Source organism: Tachysurus vachellii, chromosome 6, assembly GCF_030014155.1.
Source record: "Tachysurus vachellii isolate PV-2020 chromosome 6, HZAU_Pvac_v1, whole genome shotgun sequence".
Classification (NCBI taxonomy): domain Eukaryota; kingdom Metazoa; phylum Chordata; class Actinopteri; order Siluriformes; family Bagridae; genus Tachysurus; species Tachysurus vachellii.
In genome coordinates, this window is record NC_083465.1 from 25,837,537 (window position 1) to 25,852,340 (window position 14,804).

At 40.5% G+C, this 14,804-nt stretch overlaps 1 pseudogene; it reads right to left on the bottom strand.

Annotated features, from left to right (window-relative positions):
• The window catches only part of LOC132847756 (von Willebrand factor A domain-containing protein 7-like), a 31,328-nt pseudogene that overhangs the window by 11,194 nt on the left and 5,330 nt on the right, over positions 1-14,804 (bottom strand).

Here is a 14,804-nt window from a genome sequence, read left to right on the forward strand (position 1 = left end):
AGGTAGCTGCGATGGCTGCCAACTTACCGGCAATGTTAGCAGTAGCTCTCGTGGTCAGTGGGGCTGAGGAGTGCGGTTGCTTCTGCATAATGTGACTCATAATTCACCAAGCGATGTTCTAAACACGAATATTAGCAATGACTGACACTGTATGGCGTGTAACAAGTTTAGTTTGAAAATGTAGATCGGGAGCCCTTCTTCCTTCGACCTCACGCCTTCATGGCTATACCGGAAGTCCGCAAAACATTTTAATTTCAACACCATTATTCCCCAGCAACTTGTATGCAATGACGATAAAGTATGGTAGTTCATAAAAACGACACCAGGTTATGTTGGTTCCCTGAGAAGGAAATGAGATGATGCGCCAGGGCTGACTCTATGGAAATAATTCTTTGAGGAAGTGGTTTTTGAAGCTTGTCTGAAGCTTTAATGGCTCGTGAAGGACACGTGAGGAAGTGATTATGTGCCAGCAAGTCCATATAAAGGCATCTACATCACATTACCCCAGCTTCTATTTGTCTGAAGGTAGAGCAAATAGACGCTCAGGGCATGGCCAGCGACGCAGCATCTTGTTCCCTTCTCATGGAACCGGTTTACATATGTAACCTGGTGTAGTTCCCTTTCGAGAGAACTCAATGCTTCATCTGGACTAACGCTATGGGAACGTCAATACCCATGCTGACACGCACCGTTAGATGACACGCGAGAGAGCACGAGTGGACTGGGAACAGAACATCAATAGCCCTTCAGGACTTGGGACACTGAGGGGTCCAGGTCCAGGTTATTGAACCTGATAAAAGTGTGCAGAGAGGACCAGCCTGCCACAGCACAAACATCTTCAAGGGGAACACCCCTGGCTAAGGCACTGGACGAGGCAATACCCCTAGTGGAGTGAGCACTGATGCCGAGAAGCGAGGCAAGACCCCATGCCTTATAGGCCTGAGTAATGGCCTCCACAACCCAGTGCACCAGGTGCTGTTAGGAAATCGGATTACCCCCTTTCTGGCTCCCAAAACAAACAAGCAGAGAGGAGGAGTTACACCACAAGCCTGAGCAGTGGACATAAGTCCTCAATGCCCTTACAGAGCAAAGCAAATGCAGCCTTTCCTGTTCTGTTTTCCTGCCGACTCATGGGGTGGAGGACAGTAGGCCTGCAGGATGACTAGACAACCTGCCATCCTGGGCCCCTTAGGGACATATCCCTGAAAGGCCAAGGCTAGGTGCAGAGCTGTCATCAGGGACAGAAAGTTCTCAGAGGCTGACTCCATGGGCTTAAAACGGTCTGCAGGAAGGTCTTAGCTGCCTGACACCATGCAGAAAGCGAGAGACCAGAGGGTGCCTAACCAAGGAGGCCCCAAGAACAGGTTTGTGGTTTGCAGTGATGGAAACCGGGCAGTGAACTGGATCCTGAAAGTGTTCATCACACCAGAGGTGAAAAAGTCTCCACTTCATAGCATACAGCTTCCTAGTGGAGGGAGCCCTAGCATTCAATAGAGTCTCTGTAACCTCAGATGAGAGGCATGCCTCTAAGAACTGGTCCCCCTCAGGGGCCAGGCCCAGAGCTTTCACATCTTGGGGCAGGGGTTTAGGATTGCCCCTGTAGTGGAAATTTTCACTTTAGAGATGTTCACACAAATCTGTCCTTCTATGCTTCTGATATTCCCATGGCTGGTAGTTGTGACTATAGTTTCTCTTCAACACTGTATCTATCAGACCTTTCCCGTGAGACCTTAGTTGTTCCCATGGGATTAGTTTGGTAGTTTGGATAAGCAGGTGATGTTTTGGCTTTTACATGTCCTGTTTCATTTCTTTTACTGTCTATAAAACCCTGATGTTATCCATGATCGGCCCTTCCTCTCTGATTTTACTCGTGGAGTGTTGGGTCCTTCTGCAAAGCTGAACACAATAAACCGTGAACCTTTTTTACTCTTGCCCGTGCCTATCGGTGTGATATTTTATGCTTTAATTCTCTCAAACCTCAAAACTTCCACAACACCCCCTGCACCTGAGAGAGGAGATCCCATGCAGTGCCATCTAGGAGGGAGACTACATCCATGAACTAAACCAGAGAGGGCCAACAAGGAGCAACTAGGAGAAGATTGACTCGTTCAGGGCACACTCTGGCTAGGACTTGCGGGAGGAGAGCTACCGGGGAGCTATCGGCCACGGCTGTACCAGGGCTCAAACTCGCTCCACCACCTGGGGCTGGAAAAGCCACTCCCCAGGCCTTAGCACCTGCCTCAACAGGAAGTCTGCCTCCCAATTTACATACACTGTGATGAAAATCACACTCGCAAAAAGAAATGTAGAGCAGAAACTGCTGCGCCAACCTGAACAGGGGGCACAAATGCAGACCACCCTGATGATTGATATAGGAGACCACTGCAGTGCTGTCTGTGTAGGAGGTGTAGGAGAAAGTATTTCAACACTAGAAACACAGCCCTCATTTCCAGGCAATTTATGTGCCTGAGTGGGGCACAGATGTGCCTCCATTGTGGTGGAGTCCCAAATTATCCCCAAACTGTTCTCTGAGAAGGAGAATGCACACACTTTCTGGGTTCAACCTGAGACCTAGAGACCTCATAATGGCAAGCACAGCATCTCGATAACTATCTGCCATAGCCACTGACTGTACCAGAATGAGCCAGTCGTCCAGGTAAATTCAGTACACAGATGCCTAGAAGACACAGTGGTGCCAGTCAGTACACAGATGCCTAGAAGACACAGTGGTGCCAGGGCAGCATCCATGCACTTCATAAATGTGCATGGTGAAAGGGCTAGGCCAAAAGGAAGAACACAATACTGGTAAGCTTCACCTCCAAAAGTGAACCTGAGGAACTTCCTGTGCTATGGCAAAATGCCTATGTGAAAATAAGCATTTTTGAGGCCTATCATCACAAACCAGTCCTTGTACCTGATCTGGGAAGCAATAACCTTAGGTGTGAGCATGCTGAACTTGTAAGTCTTCAGAGTACAGAGCATGCACTATGTTATCCAAGCCAAACTGAGACATTCCTGGCAGAAGTTCCCACGCTACCAGGTGGTCTGAGAGAGGTGTTAGCCTCTCACAGTGCTCGCCTTGTCTAGTGTCCTGAAACATCAGCTGGCAGGGGCTACCCAGGAGGTAGCTCCACATAAGGAGCATGGGCGGTCATAGCTGAACCCCGAATCACATTAGAAGGTGGGGTAGACAGCAGGGGGTTTCCTTGGAAACCCTAGCCTTTGGCCATTTTTCAGGATTTTTTTCTGACCACAGATGCACTCCTTTGGCAGGTCAACTTGTGTGTAGCACTGCACCAGCTTAACCTACAGGACCATAGGCCTTCCATAAAAGGTTGAGGAGAATAAGCAGGCAGAATATGGTTCATTTTACAGCCTCAACACCACAGTGACCCCTGCATGGAGGTGGAAGGCGGTAGCGATTGTCAGGCTCAGAGCGGACAACGCTAACCTTTCATAGGACTAGTCTAAGCTAAGCTTAATAACAGTCTGATCACCTCCAGGAGCTAGTCGAACACCAGAGAATGCGGTGGCACGCCGACTGCTACTTGCTCCTCATTGCCCACATCGAGCTCCTCAGAGTCCGATGTAGAAATAATAATAATAATAATAATAATAATAATAATAATAATAAATTCCACACTTGTTTCAGGAGAAATCAACCAAGCAAGCTCCTGAAGCCAAAGCGGAAAAATTAAAGCCAGGCACTTGGCTGGAGTACAGTCAAATAAGTGCAGATTGAGACAAAGCACAATAATAGTTCTTCGTTTAAGTCGGGGGAAATCACAAAGTGAGCTCCTGGGGTTGAAGCAAAGATATCAATCCACACAGAGGATGAGAAAAAGTACACACCCATCTCTCATTCATTTTCCACTAACTTAGCCTGCAACTTCCATGACTGAAGCTGATGCGCTGCCTTGCCAGATGTGGAATTCCAGCCTGAAATGCAGCGAGCCAGAAAGGAGATTGTGAAAAGCAATTGCTCATTGGAGTACAACATAATCGCTTTGTCACATGTCCTTCCTGAGCCATTAAATTGGCATGTGTGCACACAGAGCTTCAGACACCACTTCCTCAAAAAACTCCCATAGCATCAGCCCTGATGCAGCATCGAGTTACCTTGAAAGGGAACCCTAAACATTGAAATTTTGACATTTAATTTTTTTTTTTTTTTTTTTTTTTAAGTGAAAAGGAAGAAAAGCTTTTCTTTTCAACTGAGGCAGGGGAACATCAGCTGGTATCTGGTTGCAAAATGAATTGATTAAGTTGATATGTGTTTTGTTAAGGCATGTAGCCATCCAAAGTGTCACCAAAGGATGACATTCACTATGCTAGGAAATCACACTTAACTAAGGTTTTAGACCACAATAGGCAGATTGTTTTCCTCATTGTGTGTTTACTCAACATAATGTTTGCACATAGATAGTCAAGGTGAGATAATTTTAGTGAAATCTTTTATTGTCTTTTATTGTCTTTTTATTGAATTATTGTCTATAATCAACTGTCTGTCTATCTCTCACAGAACAACCTCCAAGACCCCAACCAGTCTGGCTTTAAAGCAGCTCATTCCACAGAGACAGCCCTTTTGGATGTCTCTGAGAAACTACATGCTGCTAGATCAGTCAAACTGTCATCCGTCCTTATCCTCCTTGACATTTCAGCAGCGTTTGATACGGTCAACCACAAGACTCTCTTATCCACCCTCAGGAGTCTTGGGATCAGCTTGGGAATGGTTTGCTTCCTACCTGGAAGAACGCTCATATCAGGTGACATGGAGGGGAGTGACATCTGCTCCACGCAGACTCTCCACTGACATCCCACAGGGCTCAGTACTTGGTCCTCTTCTTTTCTCCCTGTATACTCACTCTCTTGGTGAAGCTATTTCCTTACATGGGTTCTCTTACCACTGCTATGCTGATGATACACAACTTATCTTCTCTTTCCCACCCTCAGATGCCACAGCTTCTGACCGGATCTCAGCATGTCTGGCAGAAATTTCATTATGGATGACTGCTCATCAGTTAAAGCTCAATCGTAGCAAAACTGCTGTTCATCCCAGGTGATTCATCCCCAGGTCATGATCTTGCTATATCCTTGCACAACGATCTGATCTCCCCTTCAGCCACAGCTCGCAACCTTGGGGTAACCATGGACAATCAACTTTCCTTTTCCTCTCATGTTGCTAATGTGACTCGCTCATGTCGGTTTCTGCTCTACAACATTAGAAGGATTCGGCCATTTCTGTCCACACAGGCTGCTCAGGTACTTGTTCAGTCTCTTGTCATTTCTAGACTGGATTACTCCAATGCACTGCTGGCAGGTCTACCTATGAACGCAATCCGTCCTCTGCAAATGATCCACAATGCAGCTGCATGGCTCGTTTTCAACCTGCCAAAGTTCTTGCATACCACCCCGCTACTGCGATCCCTCCACTGGCTTCCAGTAGCTGCACGCATCAGATTCAAAACACTGATGCTGGCCTACAAAGCCAAAAATGGACCAGCTCCATCTTACCTCAAAGCCCTCATCACTCCTCGCACTGCACCCCGCACCCTCCTATCTACCAGCACTGCTCGACTGGTTCCACCATCTCTCAGGGTAAGAGGCAAGTATACTACAAGACTCTTCTCTGTACTGGCACCAAGGTGGTGGAACGATCTTCCCCTAGAGGTCCGGACAGCTGAGTCACTGGCTATTTTCAAGCGGCGGTTGAAGACCTACTTATTCAGGAAACACTTCAACTAGCACTTCTTTCCTTATCTTTTGCATTTTTTAAAAAAATAAAAAATAAAAAAAAACACCTTTGACACTTTTTCATTGTTACTCTGAACAAATGTTTTAAACTCATGGTATCTTAAGTATATAACTTAGTGATCCAGCATTAATGTATTCAATGTTAGAGATTTAAGCACTTATGTACGTCGCTCTGGATAAGGGCGTCTGCCAAATGCTGTAAATGTAAATGTAAATCTATTCATCATTTCCTTAGCTTAAGGTGTTGAGATATTCTATATGCATGAAAAAGAAAATAATAAAAAAACATTTTCTATCCAAAATCTGTTTTTTCATTATTTCTGGGTGTCTGCCAATTATTTGTTATAACAACGTAGGAATTTGTTTAATAACCGATTTTAATAACCGATTTCTGGGTGTCTGCCAATTATTTATTATAACAACGTAGGAATTTGTTTAATAACCGATTTTAGCCATAAACAATTCATTTATAGCATCCTGTAATATTTCTAAGTAATTAAGTTAAAGGTTATTACCGGAGCAATGACAGAAAGATGCAGCACAGCATAGTTGAAGTCACTTCCACCAGGGGCTTCATCTTCAATTGTCACAGTAACATCAGATCCAGAGGGAGTATTTTTAGGGACAGTCAGGTTTACTGTGCCATTTGCACTGCTCCCACTCTCCAGAGCTATGAATGTGTTATAGAAAGTCTCAAAATTGTGATCACTGTTTACATTAATTTTAAAGCTTCCACCAGAGCCCTGGGTTGCAACTGTGAAAGGCAGAGTGAATTGTTTTCCAGGTTCCATTGTTCCAACAGGTGGAGTCTGTGGTAAAAAGAAATGAAATATTTTCCTAAAAATCAACAATTCCAGTTTTTGTTCATTTTGATTGCACTTGATAAATTACATGAGTTTTCATGCCATAACCAACAAACAGTACAGCAGAGGCAATGGCAGAATCACAAGCAATCAAACCAGGTAAAAATGTAAAACTGGGAAATCAAAACAGTTAACATACTCTTGGTGTGTGTGTGGCTGTTTGAACACTGTTCATTCTTTTAATAATTTACTAGGTGGAGATTAATATTATTCTTATTATTATGGGATATTTCTAATGCAGACTTACAGTAATGGTCACAGTTGATGTTTGGAATCGAGTTGGTGACTGTCTCTGCAAGTTGATATTTGAAGATCTAGAGGAACTGATTTGTCCAACCAACCGAACAGTAAACTCTCCTGCTGGGATGCTGTTGAAGGTCACAAAGTACTGGCCACTAGCTACCTCTTCTAGTGACCCATTAAAAGAGTTTGAATTTGATGCTTCAACCAGAGACACCTCTGTAGGCCTCATACTCTCCCCACCAACCATGGTCACCAACAGGGTGATATTGGTGTCTGTATGAAAGGAAAACAAAGAAGAAACACATAGAAGAAGTTTTTATTCATAGTTACTTATGATCACATGCAGGATCATTCACTTACTTGCTGCAGGTCGGCTGTTTAATACACCATAGCTTTCTTGTGAAAGTTCTACAAAATCAAACAGGAAATCAAATTTGCTTTGACCTGGATAGTAAAAAAAAAAGCACATACTTTTATTATTTCTGTAATGTATTCATTTACAGCTAGTAGGAGAGTTTTTTGAAGATAACTGATTTTACCAACAACTCTGATGCTGTAGGGCTGTGTTGATTTAAAATCAAAAACCCACCATCCAGTCCGCTCTGCAATATTTGGTTGCACTATGTGGAAGTTACCAACTTTCTGAATAAGCCCCAAAGCCCCATTCAGTTCAGTGCTGCTCTGTGAGACTCCTGGGTTAGATAATAGCATCATTCTAAACGTTTAGCACAGTATTGCATAAAATTGACAGTACATGAGTGTTTGGTTCCAAAGTCCAAGAATTGTAGATTAATTTCCCAGTCTACACACCTGAGGGACTACTGATGGTATAATCTGGAGAGTTGCCTGTAATGAAGATTGTCAGGTTTTGCACAGAAGTATCCACAAAAGCTGAGAATTTCTCAACTTTTCCTGGGTTTCGTACAGCCATGAATATATTGACCTGAAGAAGCAGAAAAGTGAGTGTTAATTATTATTCAATGCTTATATAAATATGCTCAGTAATTATTATTATTATTATTATTATTATTATTATTATTATTATTATTATTATATTTTTATTTATTAATCTATTTCTTTTTTGCATAGCAGATCATTTCATGCAAGTAGACTAGTCTTTATTGGTAAAAAACAAATAACAAAAATGCAGAAACCAAGCCGAATTAATAAAAGAAATCTGCATAAAGTGTCTTGGCAAATACCAAAATATATTATAGATTTAATATTCTTTAGTTCAGTCATGTCTAATCCATAAAGTGCTAGGTAGGATGTAGGTTTTTGTTTCTACTAAGTCTGAGACACACCCCCTTCTACCAGATCTACAACTACTATATTTTAGCCGCTATAAAACCCTTGAATTAAAATACCCAATCTTGACCCTAGCCAGCTGGCTAAGAATCTTACATGTATTTAGATTTTGCATGCGTAGCCTAAAGCTTGAAGTGAGGTTTCATTTGCACAAGACTGCTTTAAATGTAAGCAGAGTCTACAGAACAAAAAACAAACAAAAACTCACTTTACTGAACTTACATAACTAAAATGCATACACCAGTTACAAAAAAACAAATTTATAATAAGAATTTATTTTTATAAATCCAAAGCACTGAAGAAATGGCTGATTAAAATTAAACCCTGAACCCTCAAGAGCATCCTCATGAACCCTTACCATGGCATCGTTCTTCAAATTAGATTTTTAGGATATTTTAATACTATATTTATTTTCTTCCTTCAGTGCCAACAACCTTGTGAGAGCTAATAGCATTATTGAATTTCATTAATACTACATAAACTGATTGCACTCAAATATTTCAATCTAGTAATTAGAAACTTGTTTTAGGTAAAATTTACTACAAGCAATGAAACAACGTTTTGAAAAGAAATGTAATATTTTCTGTACTTTTTAATAAAAAATAGATTAATTAGAGATTAAGTAAAATTAATAATTACTGTGTGGGGTGAAACACTGGCTGGACTGAACTTTGTAAGGTCATGGGAAGATGAAATGAAAGATGAAAGAAAGAAAGAATGAAAGAAAATTCTATGTAATTGATGGTAATTATCTTCAGCAACTGCTAGATCCTGTTTGGGGTCACAGTAAATCTACACCCTAAATAGGATGCTAGGCCAAGTGATGGTTATAACACAACTGATATTTAGATGTACAAGTATTATATGTACATTAACAAAGTCTTTTAATTACCAGTGTAGCTCTGGAGGTAACTGCAATAATTTTAGAAGCTTGGGGCAACGCTCCTTTGGTGACCTCTATAATATGTCCTCCAGAAGCCTGAGCCAGGTCATGGTAGACTTGAGATGAAACGTGCTGAGAACTAATGGCTTTAGTTAGCATATAATTCACCTTCATTGAAAGGAAGAATATAAAATTAGCATTTTCAGCTAACATAATTAAATTTTTTATGTGTTACAATGCATGCAGATAAATACACAATCAAATATACTTCATAGTATAGATCTTTAAAAAAAAAAATTAAAATTCTAAAATTGCATGAAAATGTGCATGTACTCACTACAGACTTTGTTCTCTCAATAAGGGCCAATATAGTATTTTTCAACCCTTTATCTTTTGCATCAGCATCCGTGAAAACAAAAATCTCTGTCTGTGGTGGAGAACTAGTGAGTGCCAGCTGGGGAAAAAAAAAATGCTATGATTGCTACTTGTATTAGTCAAGAATAAACAGGTATTATGTAGAGTCCTGACTAGTACAAGCATTTTGAATGACTGACCTATTGACTTACTTTATCAATAAAGTTAAATAAAAACATGTGCATTTGCTTGTACACATTAAACATTAAAATATCTATTTTTTTCTAAAAGGTACAGCACATCAAATGATCATTTTAGAATATGATTTTCTTGTCAAATACAACTGAATTGATAGAATATAGAATAGAATAAATAGAATGAACTGAGGACTCAATTAAAACGGACTGAGGACTCAACATTAAAAAGAGCACCCAACAGCTAACATGTATCATACCTGGAGTCCTGAGAGACACATTTCTGGAACATCTCCTCCACCTTCAGCCGTAAGTGCAGTGAGTTGCTTTTTAAATAAACCAGGATCAGTTGTTCTAAAATTTGGGCCATAATCTGAAAAGAATTTGTAGGCATATTTGTTTATATGAATCTATTGCACCATATTATTGGATTTTCTGCCGGCATTTGATAGCGCACAAAGGGTGAAGGTGAGTTGTGCATACAACTATTCACAAGTATCTATTAATGCCCATTACTATAAACTTCCAGAGCCAAAAACATAGCATGGAGACAGTGATTAGACTACGCCTCACCCATCTTTTAATTCTGGGGGAAAACTTCCTGACACCATTAAGGGGAATCCTAATGGGTGGGTCCTGCAGTTAGGTAGCAAAGTGATGTGATATGAGATATGGGATATGTGAACCAGGAAGTGGGGAAGACTTTTCTCCTTTAGGGATTTCCCGGTAGAGCGAGCCCTAAGTCATACCTTTAACAAAAGGTTGTTCACAATAACCCTCCAATACTGTTATTAAAATACCCTTTTAGGTGGTGAAGGATACACCAACAATGAAAGAAAGCACCCAGTTGCTGGTGCCAAAAGGAAAGACTTTTATGTGGATTGCATAATCCTATAGCTTGCCAGTTACAGCAGTATTAGACATTTGTTTGCAGGTGGTGTACGACAAGCTATGAATATCAGCTTAGCTATTCTCTGATCACCCAAAAAAACATTCCATTGCACCCTGTTCACTAATCAATGTCCACTTCAAAATAATTTATATATACCTCATCAGGCTGACAGTCTGGAAAATTAATCAACAGAGTGATGTTATGTCACCTGCTAGGAAATTACTGTTACCACCCTGAAGTGCAAAGGAAGAATTTCATTGTATAATGAAACTGTCTGTACCCTATTCACATTATAGTTTTACTTATGGATTTAATATGTAAGATCTGTAATCTGATAATTTTTTTCTCACCAGCCTCTCTTTTTTCTCTCTGTTTCAGTTCACTATGTAAGGTGTCAACTATATATGGTTGAAATGACAGTAAAAGCTTCTTGACTTGACGCCATTTAAAATAGCAATACAATATAGTATATTATTTAGAATGAATCAATTATAAAGAGAAAAATTACCAGGGTCATTAAATGGTACCAGGATGTATTCTGAAAGCTGAGTTTCTTTGCCTGTTTTACTGTCAATGATGAATGATGAAACTCTCTTGACCTCCTCAATGTCTTCTGACATGGTGCTAGTAGTGTCTATGACAAAAGACAGCACTGAAGTCTGGCTGAATCCCATCACTCTGAAGGACAAGGAATGACACACATAACAATAGAGAAGAGAAAAAAAACTACAATCTAAACTGCTAATGCAAGTTTAAAATGTGTGATGTAACAAATGGACATGACACACCTTATGAAAGAACACGTAAATAGGAGTGGGTATGCAGACGCCCTTATTCAGAGCGACGTACAGAAGTGCTTAAGTCTCTATCATTGGAAACATTAACTCTGGTTCACTAGGTTACATACTTAAGATACCATGAGTCTAAAACATTGTTAAAGTTTTTTTTATTAATGCATCAAACAAGGAAGGAAGTGCTAGTTCAAGTGTTTCCTGAATAAGTAGGTCTTCAACCGTCGTTTGAAAATAGCCAGTGACTCAGCTGTCCGGACCCCTAGGGGAAGTTCATTTTACCACCTTGGTGCCAGAACAGAAAAGAGTCTTGTTGTATACTTGCCTCTTACCCTGAGAGATGGTGGGACCAGTCGAGCAGTGCTGGTAGATCTGAGGGTGCGGGGTGCAGTGCGAGGAGTGATGAGGACTTTGAGGTAAGAGGGAGCTGGTCTGTTTTTGGCTTTGTACAACTTTGACAACTTCATAATTATGTGCCACATTTGTGTTGGTCTATCCTATAAAATCTTAATAAAATACATTTTTGTTGGTGGTTGTAACGTGTCAAAATGTGAAAAAGTTCAGTGGGTATGAATAATTTTGCAAGGCACTGTAAAGCTTAGTGGGAAGCTAAAGCAGAGATAAAATAAGCTTTTGTTACAGCAGACTGGCAATTCCAGAGCCCATCTACCACCACTGTTTGAGACTCACACAACAGAGGAGGGTAGATGAGGTTACTGGAAATATGACCTCTGCTCTGTAGGCGAGAGAGTCTGTGACAGTAAGAGTTGAGTACAGAGATGGGTTACATGTGTATGCTTTTATTTGTGCACATCATTTCATGAACACTATTATATACATTGAAAGACTTTCTCTGATACCTAAGAAACTCAGTATCTCCAACAGCAGCTCTGATGTCCTGCAGTAGTTCTCTGGTAGCAGCAGTGGCTACTGATGCTGCTGTTTCATGTAGATGACCATGGCTAGAGTCTGAAGTATCCTTATTTATGCCACCATACCACAAACCTGATGGATCAAATTTTCCTCCATGACTGCACTTTCCTTAAGATGAAATACAAAAGACATTTTGTCAGAGTGAATAAAAACAATTTGTTTGTCAGAGTGAAGAAAACTGTTAAAAATTATTGTTTTTTAAAATTTTCATATATTTTTTTAAATTTATTATTTATTTATTTTATTTTATTTTTTTGGTTGGAAAAATATTAGTAAAAATGAATATTGTTAATATTCTGGTTTAGTGACCACTGACAAGACAGAGGGTGCCCATCTGATTTTAGTTGTATCTTGTTTATATTTTATCATTATTTTATGTTTAGTGTTAGCATTTTTTAGGCAAAAAAGGAAGTTTATTCCACCACCTTGGTGCCAGAACAGCCAGGAGTCTTGCTGTATACCTACCTCTTATATTGAGAGATGGTGGGAGCAGTCAAGCAGTGGTAGTAGATCGGAGAGTGACAAAAGTCTGAGGAGTGACAAAAGCTTTGAGATAAGAGGATGCTAGTTAATTTTTGAATTTGTTAGAAAGCCTCAGTGTTTTGAAACTGATGCATGCAGCTATTGGAATCCAGTGGAGAAAGTGCAGCAGTGGGGTGGTGTGTGGGAACTTTAAAAAAAAAAAAAAAGTCATGCAGCTGCATTTTGGATCATTTTCAGAGGATAAATTGCACTGAGAGTTGCAGTGGTACAGTATCAAAATGACATGAGACTGAACAAGCACCTGAATAGTATGTGAGAATAAATGGCTGATTCATTCTTATGTTGTACAGAAGAAACTAACATGAGCATGTCACATTATAATCTTACAAGGAAAGGGACAGTTTCTTGATTATGGTTACCCCAAGCCTTGGAACAGAAGAGGAGATTGAGAGTTGCACAGGGATATCGCAAGATCCTAACCTGGGGATAAATCACCTGGGGTGACCAGCAGTTCAATTTCGCTGGGACTAAGTTTCAGCCAACGCGATTGTGTCCATTATATTATGTCCATCAGACATGCTGAGATTTGAGCAGAGGCAAGGAAGAGGAAGATAAGTTGAGTCTTCAGCATAGCAGTGTTAAGAAAACCCAAGTGAGCCATTGAGTATAAAGAGAGATAGTATGAGTGAGTGTAGAGGGAAGAAAAAGAGAGGACCAAGTACTTAGCCTTGTGGGAAAGTGGAGAGTCTGCATGGAGCAAATATTGTTCCATATCATCAAATGTTTTCTGATATGAGCGATCACACTAGACAAGAGTCTTGTGGTTGACTGTCAAATGCTGCTGAAAGCAGCATGCAGTGTCTCAGAGACAGCCAAAAGGGCAGTCTCTGTGGAATGTGGCACTTTGAAGCCAGACTGGTTTGAGGTTGTTCTGTGAGAGATGGGCAGGCAGTTGATTTTAAACAATGCCTTCAAGAATCAAAAAAAAAAAAAAAAAAAAAAAAAAAAAAATTATGCCAGTCTGTAGTTGCTGATGTCTGTGGGATCCAGAACAGGTTTCCTCAGGATGGGAATGACCCTTGCTCTCTTGAAAGTAACTGGTACATGCTATAGATCAATTGATGACTGTGGTGATGAAGGGCAGGAGGGCTTGTGAGATGGTCTGGAGCACAGTGTAAAGGACTGGATCCAGGTGGTACGATTGCAAGAATGGATGACTTGAGAAATGTGACAATAAAGGAGTAGGGGAATCCTGATTGTTCAATGCAGGTGAAGCCAGGAAGAAGTGAAGGTCTAGCAGATTTTCTAAATGTTCTCATTGTAAAAGTTGGCTAAGTCAGTCAGGGGAATGAAGTAGGTGGAGCCACGGGTTCTACCATTATACCCCTACAAGATAATTATTTAACTTTATAAAGTGAGATTCACTATTTTTCTACAGTTTACCTGCACCTGTATGATCTACTGTATATAAACTGTTTAATTTAATAAAAATGTATTTGACAAAATTGTACGGTGGCCGAGAAGTGCAAAACACATTAACAAATCCGAAAACGCAACGACAAGTCAGACAACCCGGAAGAGGTTGGTATAGTTTGTGAATGGAAACTTACCGATCATCGGACAAGACACCTTTCATTCACCTGTATACCTTGAATGACAGGTGTCTTGTCCAATGATCGGTAAGTTTCCATTCACAAACTATACCTACCTCTTCCGGGTTGTCTGAATCGGTGCAGGAAACACATTAACAAATCCGAAAACACATTAACAAATCCGAAAACACAATTCAGACAACCCGGAAGAGGTTGGTATAGTTTGTGATTGGACAAGACACCTGTCACTCAAGGTATACATGACGTTCAACAGTCTGCCGCAGGGAAAAGTTGGAATGGATGGATGGAATGGATTACTGTGGATTAATTCTGTTATTTTCTTATATTTAAACAGAGAACTTTACACATTACACATAAGATTCCATACCTGTATATCTTGAGTGACAGGCGTCTTGTCCAATGATCGGTAAGTTTCCATTCAAAAACGATACCTACTGTTTCCAGGTTGTTTGACTTGCTGTGTTTTTGGATTTGTTAATTTGTTTTCGGATTT